The 17,581-nt window shown below is 37.9% G+C and overlaps 1 long non-coding RNA gene and 1 pseudogene across 2 annotated transcripts in view; both read right to left on the bottom strand.

Moving 5' to 3' along the window:
* Window positions 1-17,581, bottom strand: part of LOC105879766 (uncharacterized) — a 215,802-nt gene that overhangs the window by 139,432 nt on the left and 58,789 nt on the right. The window lies entirely within an intron of this gene.
* Window positions 11,430-13,050, bottom strand: LOC105879746 (non-POU domain-containing octamer-binding protein pseudogene; annotated as a pseudogene).

Genomic DNA, 17,581 nt, shown 5'->3' with positions numbered 1-17,581 from the left:
CTAAATTCTGAGACCCAAAATCACATGTTGGTGCATGCCCATTTGGAAACAACTGAACACGGGCTTAAGAAGGCTTTTGGAGCCAAATCCCTATGAGCTTCCACTAGTGCTGTCCATTCTTGATTGCTTTTAGTGTTGCTTCTCCCATTGACAAGCCTGCTCTCTCACTCATATCATAACTGAGGGCATTCAGTAGAGGATCTCCAAGGACTATGGTAATGACCCAAGGACCTGCTGAGTTTAAATTCAGATGGCTAGATTATAGGATTACACAAGGATGCCAAGAGAAGTGCACATGTAATGTCTGTATGTGTTAAACATGTGTTACGGTTAATTTTATGTGTCAGCTTTATTGGGTTATGTGATACCCAGATAGCTGGTAAAACATTATTCCTAGGTATGTCTGTGAGAGTGTAAGAATATCAGCCCCACCAATGCAGGCAGGAAATCCACTGAGGTTCTGGATAGAACAAAAAGGCAGAGAAAGAGCAAATTTGCTCTCTCTTTTGGAGCTAGGACATCTGTCTTCTCCTGCCCAGAGACCCATGTTCTTGATGTAACTCTGAGACTTTCAGTATTGGCACTGCCTAACTCCACCCCCAGACCTTTGGTATTAGATTGTGTTACACCACTGTGGCTTTCCTGGTCCTCCACCCTGCAGATGGCATATCGTGGGACTTCTCAGCCTGCATAATTGTATGAATTCCCATAATAATTACCTTCTTACATATCTATATCTGAATCTGTATATCCTATTGGTTCTGTTTCTCTTGAGAACCCTAGCTAATACTACATGTTAACAGACATTTGAAAATATCAGAGTTCTCTGATCAATACAACAATTTTAGATTATTTGTAAAACTCATTCACCTATTGCTGGCCTTAACAAGAAATTAAACCCTTCTTACTTTTTCCTAACTCTGTATTCTTCTACCCCTCATAACTAGATTCAATGATAGTTTCCATCTATACTTTCATAGAAAACAGGATGTGTGTTAATATCTCCACCACTTACTTTTCTCCTACACCCACCCATCCCAAACTCAATTTTTTTTTTTATGTTTCATTATATAGTACTTTATTGAAGAAAATGTCAGAAATTGTATTTTAGTTACCATCTTTCTTATTCTCTGATTCCTCTTATTTCTAACTGCCTTTTTATTTATTATGCTTTTTTCTTTTTTTAACTAAATATTTCCCAAACTCAATTTTTCACTGTCTTTTTTAATCATGGTAAAATACACATAACATAATATTTACTATTTTAGCCATTTTAATTGTATGGTTAAATGGTATTGAGTATAATTATATTGTGATTGTGTGCAATCATCACCACCATTCATCTCCACATCTTTTTCATCTTCTCCAGCTGAAATTCTGTATCCATTAAATAATATCCCTCCATTCTTCTTTCCCCAAGCCTCTGGCAACCATCATTCTACTTTCTATCTCTATGAATTTGACTGCTATAGGTACTTCATATAAGTACCTATAAGTATAAGTGGATTCATGCATTATTTGTCCTTTTGTGATTGACTTATTTCACTTAGCATAATGTTCTCAAGGTTCATCCATGTTGTATCATATGTCAGAATTTCCTTCTTTTTAAGGCTAAATAGTATTCCATTGTATGTATTCCATTGCATGTATGGATTGCTACCTAACATATATTGATTATTCATTCATCTACTGATAGACATTTGGGTTACCTCCACTTTTTGGTAATTGTGAATAGTGCTGCTATGAACATAAGCGTACAAATATGTATTCAATTCCTGCTTTCATTTCTTTTGGGTGTAAACTCACAAAGGGAGTTGCTGGATCATATGGTCTCTAACCTACTTTTGATGAAACTTGGAATTATCAGTTTTCTCAAACCTAGTATGTAGATGCCCAGACATGATTACTGAGCCCCTGCTTTTCTATGTCTCTTTTATGGAAAAACCTGCTATTCCTGGGGACAATCCAGGGTTGTCCTTAAATATCCCAATTTCAACTTCCTTATCTTCTCTGTGACCCTGCTCCCTGCCCACAGGATCAGGATTCTTTCAAGAGCTAAATTTTTAGTCACTTTAGTTTTTGAAAACCTTCCTTAAGTTTCCCCTCTAAGAGTGGAGCCCCACCACTGTGGCTTAAATGTATTTAACTCTTCAAAATTCATATATTGGAAGTGGCTTAATACCAAGGTGATGGTTTTAAATGATGGGGTCTTTTGGGAACCGATTAAGTTATGTGGACTCTGTCCACATAAATAGATTAGTGCTTTTATAAAAGAGGTTGAAGGGAGCACCTTAGTGCCTTTTACTCTTCTGTCTGTTTCACCATATGAGGACACACAGCATTCATCTCCTCCAGAGAACATGGCAATAAGGTGTCACTTTGAATGAAAAGAGCAAACCCTTGTCAAACACCATATAGGCTGGTGCCTTAATCTTGGATTTTCCAGCCTCTAGAACTGGGAGAGATAAATTTCTGTTATTTATAATTTATCCAGTCTAAGGTATTTTGTGATAGCAACAGGAATGGACTGAAACACCCACCCTGCCAAACATGGACTGGTTCTCTTCGCTGATCCTCCAGGAGAATTAAGCAGGAATGATGAACCTAAGAGCCTGTACCTGTGTGTAGGGTTTGGGGGACTGTGTTGAACTGGGTGATATATTTACTTAAGTCGGCAAATGCAAATTCCAATCAAGAAAAGAATCCAGAACTCAGAGTAAGAACAGCAGAAATAGGTATCAGGATTGAGACATCAGGCAAAACCAGGTGCAAAAAAAAAAATTATTCAGGGTATCAGAAGCCAAGACAATCAGAAGCAGGTGAGTCAGTAGAGCAAATGATGAGCTGAAACAGTTGGAAGATGTAATGAAAGAAAGTTTTTATGGGATTGTTTTCTTTGCATGCTGACCCCAAGGCTCTGCTTGGAAGCTTAATAATGTGAATGTAGAGAACTCCAGAATGACAGTTGTTCCTTGCTCAATCACAAAACTTCAACCACTAACTGACACTACTGTTTCCTAGTCAAAATGTGGACTGGAGCTCAATGACAAGAAAGCGTGTCTGCTTCAGGCTTGGTTACAGGTGGAAATAAGCCTGCCCTAAACATTTGTAATCAGGGGCTTGGACCTAATCTTTCTTAAATTTATTCTACCTCTGCAGTGTAAACACTTCCAAGCCAAGAATTAGATGAAAATAGTCCAGACTCATAGTGTCCTAGGGCACTTTGCAGAGACAAATGCAAAACCTCCACCTAGGCCTCTCAGGATTCTCAGGGAATGTTCAGTGAGATAATGACATATATTTTAGGAATTGAAATAGGCATTTCACATTCAAAAAAACAACCTTTGTGGAAAAGAATCTGGAGATACCTCAAAAAGCTGGAAATAGAAATACCATTTGACCCTGCAATAGCATTGTTGGGCATCTACCCAAAAGAGCATAAGACATTCTATTACAAAGACAGCTGCACCCAAATGTTTATGGCAGCACAATTCACGATTGCACGGTCATGGAAACAACCCAAATGCCCGTCAATTCATGAAGGGATAATTAAAATGTGGTATATGCTCACAATGGAATATTACTCAATTCTAAGAAACGACAGTGAGCTAGCACCGTTTACGCTATCCTGGATTAAGCTTAAGCCCATTATCCAAAGTGAGGTGACATAAAATCTGGAAAATGGGCTCCACATCTACTTGCCATCAAATTGGTACTGACTGACTAAAACTATGGTGCTCAAATGGTGGTAGTGTACACCAGGGATTCGGGGTGGGGGGGAGACCCACATCTTAGGGATGTGGCGAGCATTGTGGAGGGGAAGGGAATATCTCTAACCCTTCTTACTGAGAGGCAAAGATATACAATGTAACAAAAATGTCAAAAAGAACACTTTTATTGGGTGGTGGGCAGGGTGGGGAGGGAAAAAGTGTATAATTACATAACGGATGTGGTATGCACCACCTGAGGGTTGGACACACTTGAAGCTCTGGCATGGGGGGGAGAGGTAGTAGGGGCAATATATGTAACCCTAACAATATTTGTACCCCCATAATATGAGGGAAAAAAAACAATAGTGTTTTTCATTATGTTGTTAAATGGTTCATATAAAATTTCCACAAATAATTCTTTCAATATAATCACAAGGGAAAAGTCACAATAGACAAATTTATATCTCTCCTCAAAATATAGTGGTTTGCATCTGGTATAAAATGACTTAGTACTTTCACCTCAACACTTGATTGATAATCACATCAGATGATGCCTTCGGGAATCTCAGAACTTGTTTACATCTGAAGACCCCTTTAATAAAAGGTTTAGACCAAAACCCAACAATTTTGACAGAATGTACTTCTACTCTTCCTGGGATAACAGCTAATTGCAGAAAAGCATAGACCCTCTTCTTTATGGAGAAACTGATTCTGGAGAAGCTAATTCCAAAAAGCACAGACCCTCTTCCTTACATAGGAATAATCAGTAAAAGCAAAGAATCTGGGCAAAATAAGAGGTGCAAATCAAAGGAAATGGACCACATAGAAGAATAAAAGTTGCTTTCCACCTAAAACAGATGGACTGGAAGAAGCAGACGTATTAAGAAATGATTTTATTTGTATTCTCAACACAATTCGAAAGGGTGCTCTATCTCTAAAGATAAAACAAACAGCCCTAAAGAGGGAACTCTCTGATATCAACTAGAATTTTTATGGAAGTATAACAATGATTTCTAAGTTAAAAACTATGACAGAAATGGTAATACGAAATGAATGGTTTTATTGCTTCTCAGACATTTGGCTAAGATCAAGTGCAAAATGGATATTTTAAATGATGCATTTCTGAAATATTAAGCAAATACAAGAATGTTTTTTCTTGAGCTCAGACAAAAATTGGCATGACATAGAATTTAAAGGATGTAGTATTCTCTTCACAACTCTGTTGACATTCTTTTCAAAAGGTTAATATCCTTGATACATAAAACATTCGTGACAAAGAGAAAACAACAAAATCAAAAAGGTGTAACCAAAGACCAGCTTACAGATACTGTAGTCTCTGAAACAGTGTATGGAATAGGACTTTTCTGCAAAAAAATTTATTTGGATTGGGGAATGAGGGGGTGAATCCAGGAAGGCAGAAATGAGGAACTGGGCATATTGAAATAGAGGAGGAGAAAGAGCCAATGCAACTGTGTGTAATTCAGTTGGCCACCACTATGGGCAAATGAGACTCAGTCCCACTGGGATGTATTCAAGAGTACAGAGAATGCTCTGAATGGCCCACTTAAGGATTGTTGGGGAGAAGAATCTACTCATTGTCTTCCAAACCCCTTTGGTTGAAAGTTGTCCTAGGGCCACTAACTCCCCAGCCCTACTGAGCTGTTTGCCAAGTAGAGTCCTACTGACATCCCACTCCACAGTGTCGAAGAAGCTGTGGGAGCAGGAGCATAGAAGACATTGAGTGCCAAGTGGGTCTGGAACTGCCCTGGCTGGAATTGGTGAGGCTGAGAGGTGTCTGGTTCAATAAAAGATGAAATTACATGAGAAAAATACACCTGAAAGTTATTCATCCTCACTAATACAAAGGAATGCAAATCACCACAACACTAAAAATTTTTTCTTTCGATAAATTAGAAGTGATTTTTAAATGATAATGCTTAATGTTTAAAGATGTAATGAGAGGCTGGTCTGAGTACAGTAGTGTTTACAACTACTTGATCACAACCAGTTACAGATTTCTTTGTTCCTTCTCCACTCCCATTGCTTTACTGACTAGCCTTTAAAAAGTAAAATAAGGGATGGGTATATACATACACAATGAGAGTGATGCACACCGCCTGAAGGATGGATATGCTTGAATCTCTGACTAGGGGGCTAGGGGGAGGAAGGGAAAGGGAACACATGTAACCTAAACATTTGTACCTCCATAATATGCTGAAATAAAAAAAACACAAAAAACCAAAAACAAACAAATAAAAAAAGTAAAATAAAAAAGATGAAGTGAGAGAGGAAGAGTTTTACCCCCACTGCTAATAGAAATGCATTTATTAACTTTCTGGAACCAAATTAATATTATAAATTGTTATGGGCTCAATTATGTCCCCTCCAAATTCATATGTTGAAGTGTTAAGCCCCTCTACCTCAGAGTGTTGACTGTATTTGGAGACAGACCCTTAAAGGGATGATTATGTTAAAATGAGGCCTTAGGGTGGACCCTATTCAGCCTGACTGGTGTCCTTATAAGAAGAGGAAATTGGGCACACAGACAGATATCAGGGATGCTTGCCCACAGAGGAGAGACCATGTGAGGACACAGCAAGAAGGCAGCCATCTACAAGCCGAGGTGAGAGGCCTCAGAACAAACAAATCTGCCAACACCTTGATCTTGAACTTCCAGCTTCCAGAATTGTGGGAGAATAAATTTCTGTTGTTTAAGCCACCCAGTCTGTGATATTCTGTTATCGCAGCCCTATCAAACAAATATAAAATCACGAATCTTAAATACTTTCAAACACTGTGGTCACATAGCTAATTTTTCTCAATACCCGTTTCCCTTTTCCCTTATTAATAGAACTCAGTTTTCTTGTTTGTTTTGATTTTTGGAGAGTATAGCAACGTGCCCAGCACTACGTGATGGGCCATGATTGGTTTAAGCCAATTCTGAAAACCCTATTCCTGATCCCACAGCATTTTAGCAAGTGGGGTTGACCACGTGACACATTTCTGGGCAGAGAGATCAAGAGAAGTGTGCAGTGGGGCTTCTGAGAAAGGTTTTGCTTTCTTGATATAAAAAGATGGCAGTGTACATATGCCCTCACCCCTTATTCTGCCTTATGCTTCAGATACAGATGTCATGTGGTACCTATCTTTGCAAAGCTCAGGCTTTACATTCTGCTAGGTAAGCAATTTTAGTGCATCCGAGGGCCTCTTGTCCAATAGTTTTGACATATGCCCTTGGAATCAGTCTCACTGGCCTAGCTTAGGTAACGTGCACTTAATAAAACCAATCATGAGGACCAGAGGAATGAAATACTCTGATTGACCCACTGGAGCAGTATTCTGACCCTTAGACTGTGATGTTCATGTCAGCCTTAGCCAAATCTCGTGGATCAAAAGGGGGTGGGGGGAGCAGGAGGGGTAATTGCCCAAAGGGAAATTAAGGTATTGATACCAGACAATGGAAGAATGGATGCTGTATGCAAAAACAACTAACAACTATGTCCTTTACACCTGACCAACTCTTATTCCCCCTTCAGGTCTCAGCATGCCTATTATTTCCACTATGAAGTTTTCCTGGCAATCCCAATGTCATCAATTCTAGACTAGTTCCCCCTGTTCTTTTTGCTATACCACTTGTACTTTCTCTATCACAGCACTTTTATACTGTGTTATAATTGCCTGTTTGCTTCTCTGTATTCCTGATTAGACTACAAAGGTTATTAAGGCAGAAATCTTGATTATCTCATTCACCATTACATCTCTAGTGTCTACCAGAGTGCCTAGTACATAAAAACATTTGATAAATATTTGCTGAGTGAATGAAAATCCACTGCTAATTGCACATTTGGAAGACGAATATAATTGAAAATGCTTTCAAGCGTATGAACCTGATAGGTACTACAGAGAGAATGGACACACGGGTTTCCTCCTACCACACCCATATCCTCATTAATTTCACTCCCTTCAGGGAGGACGAATTGATACATTGGTCAGAATCTAGAATATCCATGGGGCTACATTTACCAATATTCCTTAAAGATTAGCAACTTTATTTCACTCTCTTTTCTTTTTGCAGGTATAGACGGGGTTTGCCTCTTTTATGTAGAACTAGCCAGGTTTGTTTCTTTCCCATCCCCTTGAAATTTGCAACTGAATAGAAAGTTCTATCAGAGCTTACCTTGCAGATCTCAGTTCCTGAAAATGTATACTGATCTCAGAATTTAGAGTAAAGGTGGGGGACTAGAAGCCTCCATCTTATCTCAAGTCTAGAGCATGTGATCCATCATAGCTTGCAAGAAGGCCCTGAATGGGAAGTTCCTGAGCTCTCACATACCTATTAGGAAAGCAGTATTTTGTTTCTCATTTCCTAATGTTCTTTGTATCTAGTTTCCTCTTTGGGGAGGCCTATAAGTACAAATGTTCATGACATAGTGAAAGTTGAGTGCTTCTTCATTTTAGGATATAGGAGTGTCACAGATTCTACACTAACCTCACAAATACTCTAACCTCTCACTGATTCCTAAGAGGCACCAACTCACACAGCACTTCCCATTTCTTCATACAACCTCTCAACCAGCATAAATGAGATTCTTCTGTGAGCAGAAAACTATAGACAAAGTGGGTCTGGCCTGAAAAAGAGATTGTCCAATTCTTACACAGTGCTGGTTAGTCTTGGTATTATGTTTTTAGTGCCAAGTACAGTGTTTTTGATAGGAACCACAACTCTGCTCCCATTGAAATACAGAGAACCATGTGGGGAACACCTCACATTTGCAGGGATAACAGATATAAGTGGGAGGGTTTTTGTATTTTAATTTCTTGAACTTTTCTTGGGGGGAGGGGACAGCTTTAGTGAAACTTCATTAAGCAACTCCTGGGTATGGATTTGAGAGGCATTACAATTTTTTAGGCGCCTGATAGCTATCAATTGATTAATTCAACAATATTTACTGAGAAATTCCAATGAACTAGGCCTTTGCTAGACTCTGGGGATGCAAAATAAGTAAGGACCTCCTAGAGGAGTTCACATTCAGGTGGAGACCAAGGACACCCAAACAAATAGTTAATGATATAATGTTATGCTGGGAAATAGACTCAACTGGCCTCTGCCCAGATTGACTTGCCTTATAAAATCCTGCAAATCTTTTAAGGCCAACTCAAATCCTGCTTTCTTAAGAATCCTTCAGTGCTCAATTTAGTCAAAACAAATCGCTTTCATCCCTCTTACCCTTTAGTTTATATATTAATTAACATTTATATTTATGTCTCTTTCTCTCATTTGATCCTGTATTCTTGAAGGACAGAAGCTGTATCTTAGCCACACTTATATTCCCCAATTTGGCCAGCATGGTCTTTTCATGTAGTAAATACTGAATGTTTGTTAACTTGAAATAAACTTTATTATATTAATCATATTAGTTTTCATGGCATTTCCAAATACATGGTTCCTCTGTTATAAAACACAAAGGGCAATAAATATAATATATTTATAGTTAATAGTTTTAGTTTTGGTGAGAAATTATTTGCCTGGACTCTAAGAAAAGAGTACATGAGGGTTTTAATTTTAGTATCATTATAGTACACGTATGTTGTTTCCATTGCAAATAAGGGAAATACATAGATTTTTAGACATTATTTGCTATCATTTAAAATTTAGAAAGATGGTTAGTCCGAGTGCAGTGGTGTTTACAACTAATTGATCACAACCAGTTATAGATTCTTTTGTTCCTTCTCCACTTCCACTGCTTCACTTGACCAGCCTTTAAAAAAAAAAAATTAGAAACAGAGTAGAACTTCAGAAAATTTGAATACAAGTTATCCTGTAATGTTAATGAACAGAATATTTTGACCAATTATTTATTATTGATTGTATTTGGGACATTTAGATAGGAGTTACAGTGTAGGAAAGCTGGAATATCAGAAATAGGTGTTGAGATCAAGTGAAAAAAAGTTGGTGTCAGAGATAGGAGTTGAGATAATAGAAAATAACGTTGGAGATGTGGGGGTGAGCATGCCAAGAGCCTTGAATGAGAGGAAAAATTCAGCACCAGATATAATATTAATATATTAATATAACAGGAGGCCATTGAAAGTTCCTGGTGAGATGAGTAGCTGACTGTAGTTATGGCCCTTTAAGCTCATCTCTCTGGGCCTCAGTTTAAAGTGAGGTTTATCAGGAGACAAACAGTTCCATGAAGAATTCTGTAGGTTTTTTAAAAAATCGAAATTAATGGCTTTTTAAAAAATAAAATGATAAAAATATGTTTTGGGAAAACAGAGTATAAAATGGGTTAGAAGGAAGAGATCATGAAGACAGGAAATCCAATTAGGAGCAGCTCTATTTGTTCCAGAAAGAGGAGATGAAGGCAGACATAGGATGGAAGGAAGAAGGGACAGGAAGTGAGAGTGGCAGACAACTGAAGCAGTTCCATCTGCCAAGATGCCAGGTTTCCTCTGAAAGTCTTTTCATTTGCCAGTGATTCATTCTGTGCTGAGTTTTCTTTGGACTTCATTTTCCATTTGTTATTACTGATTACAATAATAAAGGACTGATTTAGCACCTTCACCATATGTTAAGGCCTGGTAAACAAACATAAATGACAAAGATGTTTCTTCTTTGAAAAATTCTTTGTGATTTTAATTTTTCACACACTCATGAAATATATCTGAAAGGGTTGGTGATTAGGATAATTTAGTATTATTGTTTTTCAACATATTCACTTGGATTTTGAGCATATTTAGATGTGGAGTATGCTAGTCAGAGTACTACGGTGTAAACGATTTCTTCAGTAATTTGCAATAGTTTCCATACAGTGACTAAAAATCATGTTTATAGGTGCCTAAGCCAAAGGATTTTGATCTTTGGTACAGAAAAGCAAGTTTGCAATCTAAAATAGTACCTGAAGAGATGGATCTTATACCTTCTAATGAAAGGGAGGCAATAGGAACTGAAATTTTCCTACAGTATTTTGTAAATTTTACTTTTTAATACCAGATGGGGTTAACTTGCTAGAAATCTCTGAACTATAGTTCGTATAAGGTAAAATTTTGAGGTTTATTTCATTTTAGTCCATTCCTTAATTTTCAGAAAAGAAAAGATATTGAAATACATGGATAAAAGGACAATATTCAAGACAATACTAAACAACCAGCTGCATTCCATTTTGGAGTTAGATTTTAAAAAAGACAAGTTGTTAAAATCTGATTGCTCTTCTAGTTTAATATGTCAGAGAAATAGAATCTCTGGATTCTAAGAGAGCTGAAACTATTTTCAAAAAATTATTGTTTCATTATTCATAGTCCACTGAAAACATGCTTAAAGCCTAACATTTTCCTGGTACCCAGATATGAGATGATAATATTCAATAAAATATGAACCTGAGAAGAATCTAAACAAATATTGGCTTTGCCAATCTTACAAAATATTTCTCCCCCTTTGCTTGGGTTTGTAGGACATCTTTCTGCCATTTTCCTTGAGTTGTGAATGAGTCATCTGAAACACACAAACTGTGGTGTAACGGAATTGTGTTACTTAGATAAGGTATAAATTAGGCAAGTCGTAAACTTTGGCGTTTCAAGATTCCACAGCTTATTATTAGTTCATCTTTATTTCTTCTCCATTCCAAAGCCAGTACTTTTTTTTCCACACTGAGATCCAGGCTTAATTTGGATTAAAATTGTCCAGAAATCTATGGAAATTTGCTTTCCTGGAATCTGCTCTTTTTTTTTTTTAAAAGGTTTAAAATGTATTTTAATAAGTTGATGCTGCATTACTGCTCCATTTCTCAGAAAAACTTCAAATTTAAGGTATCAGGGACAAATCAAACATGGTACACCAATAAAAAATGCACAGCATAACTACCTAAGATAGGCAAGGCTAAGAGCTACTGTCAGACTTTCAGCATACAGCAACCCTGTTCCCAAGATTATACTAGGCCTATTAAAAAAAAGCTGTGAACAGCAACATCATAGACACAAAAGGGCCATTCCTGGGTCATCTTTACCCAAGAAAAGGATGGAGGCAAGTTAACACCAGATTTTTTTTTAAAGATATACTAAAATGAAAATCTCTAAGAGAAAATGTCTTCCTTAAAGACATTAGGGTAATATATGGGATATAACAGAACCGTATGTACGCTGTCTGTGACCTCTGTGGACATTTTCCTGAATTCTCACCTGGGAGTAAATGGAGCAATGGGCTAAGGTCATTGGGGGATTTTGTGGTGTCATGTGGCAGTGTCTCTGGGATAGGGGGTGTAAGGATAAGAAAACAAAACAGGATGGACAAAAACCGGAATGATCAAGATTAATAGGGCTCTAACTGGATCCATTTTGCCATAGTTCCCCCAGGCCCTCAACAATCTCATTTGAGACTTCAGGAATGCACCACACAGAACTGATTTGTTAAATACCACCCCTCCCCTGCCCTCTGCCTCCAGCATACCCCCTAGAGTAGTACAGGCAGGGTAGACCTAACTATTAGGAGGAATCCCTAACACTTTTCCAGGGTAGAATTCTGGCTAGTCCAAAAAGGGTCCTTCTTTTAAGGGTTTTGAGAAACTAGACACTGCAACTTTATTAGTATCGGCGACGTTTGTTTGGAGCAAATTCAGCTCCAGGAGCTGCATGGTTGAATGCAGGAGGAGTTCCACCAATTGCCCCAACTCCTTCCATTGTAGCAGCTTGGCCAAAGCATTCAGTTGTTGGTGGGGTCAATCCCAAGGTTCCATCCGGCATCATAGTGGCAGGTCCTGGAGGAGCTGGGGTACCAGCCGGCACAGGAGCAGGAGGCATGGCACCTCTGTTGTTTATGACCATAGCACCTCCCATGGCCATCTGGCCCATCCGTATCTCCTGTTCTCTCACATCAGGGAAGGTTACCTTGAATCCTTCCTGCTGTCGCCGCATCATTTCTTCCTGTTGCCTCCTTATCTCTTCCTCACGGCGCCTGAGCTCCACCTCCTGCCTGAGCTCCAGTTGCTTTCGTTTTTGCACCTCTTGGTTGTGCAGCTGTTCCATCCTCCGAAATTCTTCTTGGCGCCTCATTAAATCCTGTCTCATCAGCATGACCTGGTGCTCATGGCGAGCAGCCTCCATCTCCATCTCCAGCTTCTCATGAGCCTCCTTGATGTTACGGTCCACTTGGTCCTGCTGCTGCTTCTCCATTTCAATGAGTGCCTTCCAGCGCATGGCATACTCATATTCAAAGGAGCCAGGCTGTGCAAATCTGGGTGGCTGCTCTCGCTTCTTGTGAAATTGCTGGTTCTTTATAACCAGCTTCTCTGGAAGTCCCTCTTCATCATCTAACTGGTCCATGGGCTCCACAGTCACAGGACGAGGAAATGTGCTGCTGCTGCTGGTGGTGCGGGTGGTGCTGCTGGTGGTGATGCTTCCTTGGAGTGTGGTTTTGCTTCTCCAAGTTAAAAGTTTTATTGCTCTGCATTTTTGCACCCTCAACTTCGATTGAAGTCAGCAAAGTGCTTCCCAGGCCCCTCTAACCTCGACTTCTCTACGGACTGCTCTCTCCTCGGAGTCTGCTCTTAAAAATATTCCAGAATGTAACATTTTCAGAGATAAACAGTCTTAGGTCCTATTTCCTTTGGCTTTAATTCAAGTTTTTCCTTTTGCTGAATCTACTATTTCTCTTAAAATGGCAAGCATTTTAATACACTTTCTTATAATTCTTTTGCTAGCTCTTCCAATCCTCCCCACCACTTTCCCTGAAAGGACCAACTATCTTATTTCATCTTGGAATCCTATTATATTCTTCAGAAACCAGAGGAACATACATTTTAGCATCTTAAATTTCACAGTTACTACAGGCCAAAGGACTCCAATGAACATTACTTCCACAATTACTTCCTCAATTTGCATTGTACCACTTGCTTAAAAACAGGCACTCTATCCAGGCCACTCTAGTAATTTTCCAAGTCAGCATAGGTTAAAATACTGTCAATTCAAGATTCTACTCTGCTGTACTCTTTCTTCATGGGATAGCATTTGGACCTAGAGGAGATTTGGATCTTAGGCATAGGCAGGAGGACCGAAGGTGAGTTGGTGGTCCCTGACAACATTTATGTAGTGTCTGTTGCTAACATATAATCTGTCTTCTACCCCTGGGTTTTGCATGGTGAAAACGCTGGTAAGGAAAGAATGTAGTCTCCTTCCTTGACTCTGCCAGGGGTGATACATACAAGATTTAACCCCACATCCCCCAGCTGGTGACTGAAACATCAGACGCTTTTCAATGTAAATTTCCTCACTTCTTTTAAAGAACTTTCTAGCGAGTAGCAGCTCTCACCTTCAGGAAATTTTACATTCTATATGTGGACATAAAATTTCTTCACCTTTTGTTAGTTACCAGGAAAATTCAGGAGGGAACTATTCTGTTACCTACCTGCTCTCTCCATATTCAGGTGGTAAGAGGAATATTGCAAGAAAGGAAATTGTTCTCAAAAACCAGCTGGAAGTTGGGTCTGGCTCTCAAATTTCAAAAGGAAGTTTTTCTTTGTGTTACCTATTCTCCATTTTAAATTCCCAATTATTTAAGCACATAATTCTTTTCTCCATTCTCTGCTATCAGAGATTTTTTTTTTTCTTTTCTTTTTGTATAAAGAAGGTAGGGGAAAGTAAGAGAAAAAAATTGGTTCAGCTGAATGGATGGTAACCATTTTTGAATTCTCTACCTCACACCTAAATCCTTGATTGTTTACCAAAAAAAACCCCTCTCCCAAATTTGGTGTCTTTGTTCACTGCTCTTGGCAATGTCTTTCCCATCCATCAAAGGGACTTACATGCTTCAGTATTCAAAGGAGAGGAATCCTAGAGGAGAGGTACATGCTGATTAGTATCATCGAAATGTATACTTTGGCCCCAGCTGAGATTTATGATGGAATCAAGCAAGATTTTGGATGGAGATGGTGATGATAGCAAAGAAACATCACAGGATTTAGCTAAATGTCTAATAAGGTAAATGCTTCTCTAGAAGGATAATGAGTTTCAGCTGTACTTTGGTCTGGTTAGGAGAAAATTAGTGTTGTTTTTTCAGAACTAAATTGTGTCTCATACTTAAAAAATGTTAACACAGTGGGAGCTTCAGATCAAAGAACTGGGACATCATTTTGCATAGAATGCCAGAGCAGATTCTACCTACAGAATGGCAGAAAAACTGTTTTCACGAGTGGATACCATAAATCCACTGGTACTAATAGCATGCAATGAAAACTCTTTTCGGAAGAGAGATTTTGTGCACAAAGAGCCCCGAGGGAAGAGATAGCAATGGAAACATCCATCAAGTAAAGAAAGGGTGTTTAGAAAATTGCTCTTCCAGCTCCATCCATCATACTATCAGAGACTGCTGTGTTAATCCATTTACCACCATTAAGCGTGAGCACAAAAACAAAATGCATAAGTATTCCTTTGGGGAGACCTTTCAACAAAACTTCTGTGGAGGCTAATGTGGACAATAGGGAGTTCTGCATGTCACATCCAAGGAGTATTGAGTGCAACTTACACACCAACATGCAGGTGGTTTTTCAATTATAAGTCACCTCTTAGTTTTTCTAGGAAACATTTTTTTTCTTCCCTCACAGCACAAGTTTTGATTTATGAATACATGCTGTAACTCCATTCCTGCATCTTTAACGGCATATGAACTTGCTATTACCCCGAGAGTCAAAAACAAAATAAGGTCTTACTTCTCTGAATGCCACTTTGGTTTATCAGCTTTCATGTATAAAAAGGGGGTGTTAATTAGACATACTGCAATGATTATAGAAAAACTTTTATAATATTCCTTTCTTAGAGTTTATCATTGTCCAGAAGAAGAAAAGCAAATGCCAAGTGCTTACTATGCTATTAAATGTTATCTATTTCAATATTAATACCTTGATAATGGAAATAATTCCATTTGTTTTACAGTGCTTCTCTTTTTGTAATAGTTCTTTCACACCTTTTATTTCATTTGATCCATTTATATGAATGTTCTGAAAGTTAAACACTTCCTAACTCTATCAACTAATTGCTTGTTCAAATATCTGAATAAATCTATTTTGGGGAAGATATTTGAAATTATAAGATAAAAACAACTTTTAGACACATTGTGCTCTGGCCTCTTCAATGGAGCCTTAGTCATGTGTGATAATGAGTCAGAGAGGAAGACGCTATGCCTTAAGAAATGATCCAGAGTGCAACAGCTGCTTTGGAGAGCAAAATGGCTGGCAATGTCACACCATTAAAAAGGGTAATTTCCCATAGAGATTAGTATAGACAAGTTACTCATTTAATTATAAGATAAATTCTCAGAAAATAAATTTAGTTTTAAATCTCTTCAGGAAATTGGTAGCCTACTAAAATTCACCTGTAATAATAATCTGAATATACTATGTTAGTGTTTTCAACTTTTTTGAATATAACCTGTTTTTAATAAAATATTACATAGATATAATAATACATGTAGCTTTATGATTTGGTAACTGGGAGAACTGAAGGAACCACACATTTTTAATACATTTAGCAATATGTTTATAATAATTTATATTTAAATAATCACACCATAATTTACATACATTTTGGCTAAAATTGCCTATATTTATAGCTATGCTTGGTTAACAAATATATATATATTTTTAAATTTCAAAATATTAAGGGAGTATAAGTGTTTTAGGTTACATGAATCACTTTTGTCATGCCTGAGTCCTGGCTCTAGGTGTGCCTGTTACCCAAATAGTGTTCATAGTACCCATTAGGTAGGTTTTCCTTCTCTACTCTGCCCCCCCCATTGGTTGATTTCCACTGAGTTTTACTTACCTCGGGGCACATCTGTGCTCATCAGATAGTTCCGATGTAATAATGAGTACATGTGGTATTTGTTTTTCCATTCTTGAGATACTTCACTTAGGAGAATTGTTCCACTCAAATTGTTGCAAAAGCTATTTATTTGTCTTTTTTATGGCTAAGCAGTACTCCATGGAAAATATATACCACATTTTATTAATCCACTCCTGAATTGATAGGCACCTGGGTTGATTCCACATCTCTGCAATTATGAATTGTGCTGTAATAAACTTTCAAGTACAGGTATCTTTTTGATGAAAAGTTTTCTTTTCTTTTGCATAAATGCTCAATAGTGGGATTGCTGGATCAAATGGTAGTCTACTTTTAGTTCCTTGAGGAATCTTCATACTGTTTTCCATAGAGGTTGTATTAATTTGCACTCCCACCAACAGTGTATAAGCATTCCTGTCTGTCTGCATCCACACCAGCATATATTGCTTTTGGACTTTTTAATAAAAGTCATTCTGACTGGGATAAGGTGATATCTCATTGTGGTTTTCATTTGCATTTCCCTGATGATTAATGGCATTGAGCATTTTTTCATATGTTTATTGGCTATTAGTCTATCTTCTTTTGAAAAGCTTCTGTTTGTGTCTTTTTCCCACTTTTTAGTAGGGTTGTTTGTTTTTATCCTGCTGATTTGCTTTAGTTCTTTGTAAATCCTGGTTATTAGCCCTTTATCAGATGTGTAGCTTGTGAATAATTTCTCCCATTCAGTAGGCTGTCTATTTGCCCTGTTGATTATTTCCTTAGCTGTTCAGAAGCTTTTTAGTTTAATCAAATACCATTTATTTATTTTTGTTGTTGCCATGATTGCCACTGGGGCCTTATAGTATAGTTTGAAGTCTGGTAATGTGATGCTTCTAGATTTGTTCTTTCTGCTTAAGATTGCTTTGTCTATTTCGGCTCTTTCCTGGTTCCAAATGAATCATAAAATTATTTTTTCTAGATCTGTAAAGTATGATTTCAGTAATTTGATGGGGATTCCATTGACTTTGTAAATCACTTTGGGTAGTACAGACATTTTAACAATGTTG

Source organism: Microcebus murinus, chromosome 1 (assembly GCF_040939455.1).
Source record: "Microcebus murinus isolate Inina chromosome 1, M.murinus_Inina_mat1.0, whole genome shotgun sequence".
Taxonomy (NCBI): Eukaryota; Metazoa; Chordata; class Mammalia; order Primates; family Cheirogaleidae; genus Microcebus; species Microcebus murinus.
The sequence above is the reverse complement of the archived record's forward strand: the minus strand, read 5'-3'. Positions and strand labels throughout refer to the sequence as shown.